At 43.4% G+C, this 8,864-nt stretch overlaps 1 long non-coding RNA gene across 8 annotated transcripts; it reads right to left on the bottom strand.

Annotated features, from left to right (window-relative positions):
• Positions 1-4,201: 4,201 nt before the first annotated feature.
• Positions 4,202-8,368, bottom strand: LOC119337470. 8 transcript variants are annotated; one of them, XR_005163343.1, is made up of 7 exons: positions 7,892-8,353; positions 7,031-7,811; positions 6,511-6,621; positions 6,227-6,421; positions 5,872-5,980; positions 4,629-4,690; positions 4,202-4,525 (listed from the first exon to the last, which is right to left on the bottom strand). It is a non-coding gene; the product is annotated as an uncharacterized LOC119337470 (long non-coding RNA). The 8 variants fall into 8 exon arrangements; XR_005163340.1 differs by having other exon boundaries at positions 4,629-5,980; positions 7,892-8,363; XR_005163341.1 differs by having other exon boundaries at positions 5,872-6,421; positions 7,892-8,354.
• Between the last annotated feature and the right edge of the window lie 496 nt (positions 8,369-8,864).

The raw sequence follows: 8,864 nt of genomic DNA, 5'->3' as shown, positions 1-8,864 counted from the left end.
TGGGCATGACCCTACGTTCCTATGAGGGTTATGCCAGTGGGAGTAGATAGGATGCTAAAGTAGTTGCTACGCAAAAGGTACGGGATTATGCATGGTGATGGAGGCAAAGTATTTACAAAAGACTTTTTGAAAACCCCGTCGGGTGCCACTTATGCCCGAGGGAGGTAATGAGATGGGTAACCACTTTGATGACGAAGTGGTGTACTGAGGCAAGCGTGAGTGTTGTTTTCAAAAACGGATTGGTTTAAGTTGCGACCGTTATTCCAACCTTACATGCGCAACCACTCTACCCTTGTATGGGAAAGGGCATTATTGATTACCTAGGTCGATACTAGCTTGGAGCCCGCATTACTAGTGACGGGGGAGAGTTGGTGCTCTCTCTCGGGACGGGGTCGTGCCAGGTAGGGCGGCCAAGAACATTTTTATGGGGCACCGGACACACCGTTGGTACCCCGTGCTTGTGATGTGAGATGATTATGGAGCATGGCTCCACGAAAATGTTATGTGATAATGTTGTGCACGGGGGTTACTACCAATTGAGTGGACTCCATGTTAGTGTCGTCTAGGGAAAGGTAGTGATCGGGTGCTTACCCCGGGTACTTGAGGTATCGCGGGTCGTGGATGACACGGAAGTTCCCCGGATCTTGTGGGTAAAGTGTGCAACCTCTGCAGAGTGTAAAACTATTCGAATAGCCGTGTCCACGGTCAAGGACAGTTGGGTAACCGCTCTTGGGCTACGTCCATTTGTTTCTGAAAAACAACACAGTTTGGTGATATTGATGATGTGACTCGCGAGGAAGTCACGATGAGCTTGAGCATGAGTTGTTCATAACTCTTTCTCGATGTTGATGTCTGTAACCTCCTGATACTTGTTGCTGACGCACTCATGTCCTTGATAAACGTTGATCATACTTACATGAGAAAAACTAGCTTTCCGCAAAAATGCCAATTAAGCAGTAGAGCTTTGCATAATTCTTTTGTTGTCACTCTTGGGTTGCTTGCGAGTACATTCAAACGTACTCACTGGCTTGTCCCTGGCTATTTACTTGGCCAGGCTTGAAAGAGCAGGTATACGAAGAAGCAATTTTGGTGGCGATCGTGCGAGCTAGGACGCTTCCCAGTCAGAATGCTTGTAGGGTTAAGGCAGATGGCATGGGTCCAAGTTATCGATGAAGATTTCCGCTGCAATGTTATATTCAAGACTTGACCATAATGGTCATAATTTATGTAAGATGGTATGTATGGATGTAAGACTCTTGTTATTCAGCTTCTGTGTGTTCAGTGAGCATTGATCTCTGGGATCACTGTACACATGCATTCGGTGATCATGACTTATGAGTCGGGGTCCCCACAACAGGTACCTACAAACACATGGGAGGACTTTCTCTTGTTCTCCTACACATAAGACACCCCATCTCCACAAAACAGCCACCATACCTACCTACATGGCATTTTCATAGCCATTCTGATCATATCGCCATGCACTAAGATCATTTTAATTACATGAATAAAGAGGTTTTCATTTTCCTTGCATGATAATAGTATGGCGAGCTCGACATTTTGATGACTTGCCCGTTTTTTGATGTCTATGCTATGCCGAATCATTGCACATACTGGTACACTGCCAGAGGCATTCATCATATAGAGTTTCTCTCATGTTTTCAATTTTGAGTTATGATTACATTCATTTGAAGTGAGTCATTGTAAAGTGTAATGTTCATCCTTGTAAGGTTTTGCTCCGAAAAAAGGAAGAGAGACCAAATAAAAGATGCACCACGAAGGTGCCACAAAAAAAAGGAGAAAGACAAAAAAAGTGAGGAGAGGAGCAACACCATTATCCTTTTTAGTATACACGTGTGCTTCAAAGTAGCACCACTTCATGCATTCTCAAGTATAAAGTTTCATGAGCTTCATGTTTCATACTAGTGGGGAACCTATATTGAAAGAACTTGGCTTGTATATTGCGATGATGAGCATCCTCAAAAGCTCGAGGTCTTCATGAGCAAGCAAGTTGGATGCACCCCACTTAGTCCATAGGAGAGATTTCACATATTCATAGCTTTATGTGTGTCCTAGTTATATGGCGATCACTACTCCTTTTGTTAACATCGATAATAGGTCATTCTCCATTGCCTAACGGTCAGCTGCGTTGATGCAAGGATTTCTTTATCTTTGACTTCGCAAAACCCCAACCATTTTCTATCTTTCCCTTAAGTGTGAGGAAAAGGCTTGTGCTCAGTGCTGCATAGGTAGTTGAGCGGTTGAATAACACAGATAGACGATCTTGCTATTGTACCTGGTATGCCTCGAGTTGGTGTTTTTGAAGCTATCGCTGATGCTTGCTCTCTTTTATGTTTGATAGTTATTGTCATGTTCCTAACATAATATTGACCCCCTCTCTGAACCTTTCACAATGGGAATTTGGGCCCCACAAAAATATTTTCCTCTTTGTCAACCTCCATGGCAATGGAACTAAGGGGATAGCTTGTATTACACCCTTACTAGTTAACTTTTGCATGCTTGCACGATGAACATGGATATCTCTTTTGGGGTTTGGTTCAATGTAAGCTTTAGAGTTGGTAACAGTGAGCTTTTGGCAGTCACCTTCTGACTTGAGGACAAGCAAGGTTTAAGTGTGAGGAGGTTGATGTCTCTATATTTTATGCAGTTTAGAGCTCATTTGTTGCATGTTCCCTTCATATATTATGTCCACTGAACCAAATAGTTGTCAATTATGCATGTTTACCGGGTTTTTGCACTTACCCTTGTGAGCATTCAATATTTAGTATTTTAGTTGGTTTTTATTAGTTTTTTTGTTTTCTTGTGTCTATTGGTGTATTGGAGCAACTTAAGACTAAGCACAATGAAAGGAGCAAGGATGGGTTCAATACGGAGTCAGCCATGGGTCAGACTTGGCCATTTTGAGTATCGGAAAAATTCATTTTCCCAAAGTACTTCCAATCAATATCAAAGACCAAAATTGGATCGGCGTCGATCATACGAATCCAACTATCCCAAGAACGCCAAATTCCGAGTTCGTGTGATGATTTGACGGCCCTTTTACCAGAGGAGTGCAGACGAGCAGACGACGTTCTAAACGACCACGCATGTCATTTTGGCGGTCGTTTGACACGTAGATAGCTCCAAAAGTTGCCCTTCCAGATGGGATTGTTCACTAGTTTCATCCCCGTTCGAGACCACGGGATCCTTGGCTCGTAAAGAAGAGGCTGGGAGAGGATTTGGCTCATTTTGAGCCCTTAGATAAAGCCCATCAAGAGAGGAGGCTAGGGAGGCTCTCTATATGTGTCTCCCTCAACCCTAGCCACCACACACCTCACGCCATTCATCTCCAACACATCCATCTCCATCTCCATCTCCATTGATGCTCCAAGACCACCTCCATAGAGAAGAGAAGGGCCAAGCCAAGAGAAAAAAAGAAGGGGTGCCTCCACCACTCGCATCGGCCTTCGGGCCAGTGCGGTCCTCACCACCGTTGTGCCATCGTTACCACCACCGGCGTTGCCGTGCCCCTCTCCTCCACCGGCTCCATGCCGACTTGTAACTTTCCCTCTCCATTTATGATGTTTGCGTAGCTGTATTAGTTCTTGAGGAATTGGATGAACCCTTGCATGATTAGTACTTTGTTGAGTAAAGCGATCTAATATTATCACTACACCACAACACTTCATCCCTAACAGCCAGGTTGGTCGGGAATACAAGTTTCTCTAACAGATAGTCGGTCGGGAAAGACTATTGCCGACCAACAACGTCTGTTGGGGAAAGTCTAGACGGGAAAGCCCTTTCCCGACCGACATATCTTTCCCGACCGACTGTTTGTCGGCTATAAGATATCTTTCCCGACCAACAATATGTTGGGCCTGCCATGGGCCTTTCTCGACCAACAGATTGTTGGGGCGGCCATGGGCCTTTCCCGACCGACTATCAGACAGGGTAATCTTTCCCGACCGACAATCCGTTAGTGTAGCCAAGGGTTTTCCCGACCGACTATCTGACAGGGTCTTGTTTCCCGACCAACATTCTGTCGAGCCAAGCATTAGCCTTTCCCGACCGGCTATGTGACATGGTTTTTTTTACCAACCAACAACCGTTAGCCTTCCCACAGCTGGATTTCACGTTACCCACAGAATGTCAATGAAGTTACATAATCATACATAACAGTAACATGCATCATCCAACAATATTAAACCAGAACCAAACAATAGTCACACACATTCATTAATTTTCACATATAAATAGTTCAATAGTTATGAAAGAATGGCCAGCCAAGTTTCCTATAAATAAACTAAAGTAACTAATTAAATAGAGGAAACATGATAGTTCACTGTCTGAGAGCAAAAGTTTGTCGCTTTGTTTTCTGCAATACATCATCTGCCTTGGCTCCTTGTAGTGGGCAACTACATACCCATCCTCACAGCCTTCCAACAAGATCGTTGCATCGTTCTCGCACTTGACATCAAAGCCTTCATCCTTCATCTCATTGGAGAACATTCTCTAGCTTGAACATCTGCAAGTCAAAATCCCTGATAAATATTCCACACAACGTTATATTTTCTCTAAGCTACCTTCAATATCATTTCATACCAAAGCAACTCAAGAGAATTCATTACCACTGACAGGAAAAGGGGTACCCTTCTAGAAATTTTAAAAGCGCGCGTACCTTTAGCCATTCCTACATGAATGAAAGAAGAAATCAGATGATTAAGAAAAGTTAGCAGCTGAATAAGAACAGGTAGCATCGAAAGCATTTGCTTAGCATCTGCAACATGATAAAGGATATTTCAATTAGCATCATGAGGCTTGCAGAGTATAGAAACCAACTACCATTAGCATCATGAGGCTTAGTAAAAAAATGTGAAGCTGAAGTCGTTTCCATGTTCATTTGCATCGACGTACACCCAAAATTCAGCAGACAGCAGCATAGCAAGGTTGACAAGCAGCAAACCAGCAAGATCGAACATAGTTTCACATCATTTCATTTTTCAACTAGATAATGCACACTACAAAGCCAGAACCTAGAACTGCACATGGATTACAAAAGTTGTTGTTATTTAGTGCACTGGTTGTTATAGTGGAGCTTCAGTACAATAAATATCGAAATTACATAGTTATAGAAGTGTATTAATTTGCCATGCATAATAATCTCCCTGATGCTCTTTTTCAACGCCGATGTTGCTCTGCTGCTGTTCTTATTTAATCTCCCCCTCGGCGCTCAACAGGAGAAGCACCGGCCAAGGGCCAATGATGCATAGACAGGGGAACATGGCAGAATACCATGCCACTCGATGAGAACAAAATAAAGTCAAGGAAGCTGCTATACATTGGGTGATACAGCATAGAATCAATTGTGTGACATTTTCATCGACCTGTGCATACACACGGGGTACCTTTTTTGTGTTTGAGATTATTAGATGGGAATAACTATGACGATCTTAAATCGTTAGACCATAGTTTACATCACAAACAGTTTTTGCTTATGCCGCATATGCTATTTTTCTATAAATCTAGGAAAAAAGAAAATATGCACACAGGATCTGTACACATAGACTGCGTTGAGTATAAACTGCGTTGGGTATTTCACTTCATAGGATCTGTACACCACTGATCATGTTCTTACAGTATGCACATATACATCTTAATTCCTCTAATCACATAGTAATAAACTTACAGTGAAAGGGATACCAAACAGAGTTTTTGGAGAAAATAGAGATGAAATTCACAATTAGTACTTTTGATAACATTAGAGAGAGAGAGAGAGAGAGTAGTTTAGTTTTTATTTTGTCGCAAAGATGCATGTGCGAGTGTACTTATCTAGGAAATTAATTAACAAAAAGACATAGTTCTTTTGATAACCTTCTATGCCACGCATTAATCCTTGGGGTGCTCGCTCTTTGTCTCGATGGCAGCCTTCTTCACAGCCTCAATATATTTTTCCATTATTCATAAATTAAGCTAGCACTATCTGCTCATTGGAACACATATACTCATCATGGTGGTCTCTTGTGATACAGAAAAAAAATTGTGGGGATATTGCTCAGATTCAGAAGGCATTGTATATATTTTTTGACTTATTTTTATTCATCACACTTTCTTACATGGAAACAATATATCTGCGCATAGTATAAGTTATATGTACAAAGCACAGTGCAAAGGTTAAAATAGCATAAGACTATTATAATCAATATGCATGATTAAAGGAAAAGCGAACCTTGCCTGACCAAATACGGGTCAAATTTGGAAATTGTTGCCTGAGCAACAGGAGTTTCATGACCAGTCCATGCATACAGAAGTATGAACACGACCCCTTGGCTCCTTCATTCCACATACATGTGCAAATAGATCACCTTCTTGAATGCTTTTTCCTTCCATTCAGTGCGCTTTTCAGCTTTCCTACGAGATATTTCTGCAAAATGTATTATATTTACTTGCTATGTAAATTTTACTTGTACAATTTTTGAGTAATACAGAGAAAGCATGGCAAAAGTGACTTACAATTGTTGCTTCTGCCTGCGGCACATAACTCCCTTTCTTATCCCCTTTCTTGCATGTATTTGTCTCGATATAAACTTGATCTCTTCGAGGCTGATGGACAAGTTTGACAGCCTACAATCATTTATTTATTTTACATGCATTAGTCACTGAAACACAGTGGCATATCACTTTTAATTGGGGTAATTATTTTTCATTTTCTTCAGTAACACGGGCATGACTCTTGCTGCTGGATGTATGAGACACTTGCGTGATTCTTTTTGGCGATAGCACTGCGAGACTACAAGAAAAAAAGGAAAGAAGATTTATTATGACTAGACATGTTGGCAACAACACTGCCTACTGTTTTGATATCATATATATTGTTTGACCAATAATTGCAACTAATGATTACATGCATATTTGTTTATTTAGGTCCAGAACAGAGTATGTTACAAGGAATCAGCATGTGCTACATATATTTAGGTCCAGAACAGAGTGTGGATGCATATACTACAGTTTTCTAGTCAGCAGGATGACTTACTTCAAATACCGAAGATCTCCAGTAAGTAATAAGGTTCTTCCAGTCAGCTTCACTAATTCTACTGTCACATCTTTTCATAAGTTGTGCATCAATCAGCGCGGCATCAAACTTGTACCTCTTACCGCTTTCAGATGTTCCTCCATGACCCCCACCACCTTTAGCTTTTCCGCTTCCACTTGCGCTTGCCATTTTTCCTCCTGCTACTTCTCCTTGACGACTCAATGTTACCAGCAGTTATACACTATGCTACCTGCAGAAACCAAGTCAGCGAAAACAGGGGGCAAAAGCCATGTCATCTCATGTAAAAAGAAAGTTTTTACATTTGAACAATCCTCTTATCAAGCACAAAGAGACACTAAACACGGTGGCAGACTAAACACATCATGGCAGACTAAGCACAAAACAGGAAACATATCCGGGGAACCTTTTTGGAAGAGCAAAAATTAACTTATCTTGGGCAGAAGCATAACAAGAGTAACACCGTAAACATGACTCTTAGTGAAAGGTGAACTAAATGACCAATGGAAAAAAAGATTAGTTCATATCGGTACCACAAAATTTGCACTGGAAATAAACAAAATTTGCACACAACAGCTCAACTTCTAAAATTAGTTCATATCGCTGCCATAAAGCTTCTCACAATCAGACTAGCTGGCAGCAGTACACAGCAAATCGGAGAACCAGAGAATAATAAAAGCATGAGGTGCCTTGTCCACTGGAACATCTACTCGTTTCCCACCGCCGGAGCTCCCCGTTCCCCGCCGCCGGAGTAATCCTTTCCCTGCCAGCAACTGTCAAAATACGCCTCCAGAAGAGAGAGATAGAAGGAGGGATGCAAAGATAGAGAGGGAGGAGTTATACCTCAGCCGCATCGATGCCCTTGCCCAGCCGCACGCTGCCCCGATCCAAATCGCCGCCACCGCTGCGTGTGCTTTCGTGGTGGACATGGGGGAGGTCGGGCCAGGGAGGAAGGCGGCAACTGTGCTGGATGTGGCCGTGGAGAGAGGCGGCCACCCGGAGAGAGAGAAGGAAGGCGTTGGGCCGGCAGTGGAGATGCAGGACGACGTTGGGCTGCGCTGAAGGGGCAGGACGGCGTGGAGCGGCGCTATAGAGGCACGGCGGCGTTTAGAGGCATGGCTGCGTCGGTCGGCGCTGTAGAGGCATGGCGGTATGGGGCGGCGGTGGTACGGCGTCGAGATCGACCGGCGGTAGCCCCGGGCGGTGTCGGGGCGGCGGTGGGACGGTGTGGGATCGACCGGCGGGAGCCCCAGGTAGCGTGCGTGGGGAACGAATCTAGGGATTTGCCTACCTTCTGCGCGTGCTTGTGATTTTTGGGAAAAAATCTTCGCGGGTTGGGCCGGTTATTGGCGCTACAAATTTGGCGTTCGCGCGCGAGGCCCATTTAGTGTCTGATGGTTGGTCGGGGTTATTTACCGACCGATGGTCTGGCGGGCATAACAGAATTCCCGACCGATTGTTGGATGTTATATGGTTTAGCATTCCCGACCGATAGTAGGTCACTATATAGAGGTTTCCCGACCCACAGTTTGTTAGAAATTTTACTGATAGATTATCGGTCGGATACTGTGTTTTTCCCAACAGACATCAGTAGGAAATTCTAGTGCGTGGTGTAGTGTATCTTTATATGTATCGTGTTGATTGTCTCATGGTGTCGTGAAGAGCGCTCGCACAATATTAGCCCCTTGTGGACTTGAGGCAAGTCATATTGGTGATCAGGGTAGTTTTGGAGGGTAGGTACTGACAGGACTTATTCTTGATTCCTCTCAGATCATTGCAACAGGGATTAGTGGAGAACCCTAGAACTTAATGCCAT

This window comes from Triticum dicoccoides, chromosome 7B (genome assembly GCF_002162155.2).
Source record: "Triticum dicoccoides isolate Atlit2015 ecotype Zavitan chromosome 7B, WEW_v2.0, whole genome shotgun sequence".
Classification (NCBI taxonomy): Eukaryota; Viridiplantae; Streptophyta; class Magnoliopsida; order Poales; family Poaceae; genus Triticum; species Triticum dicoccoides.
The sequence above is the reverse complement of the archived record's forward strand: the minus strand, read 5'-3'. Positions and strand labels throughout refer to the sequence as shown.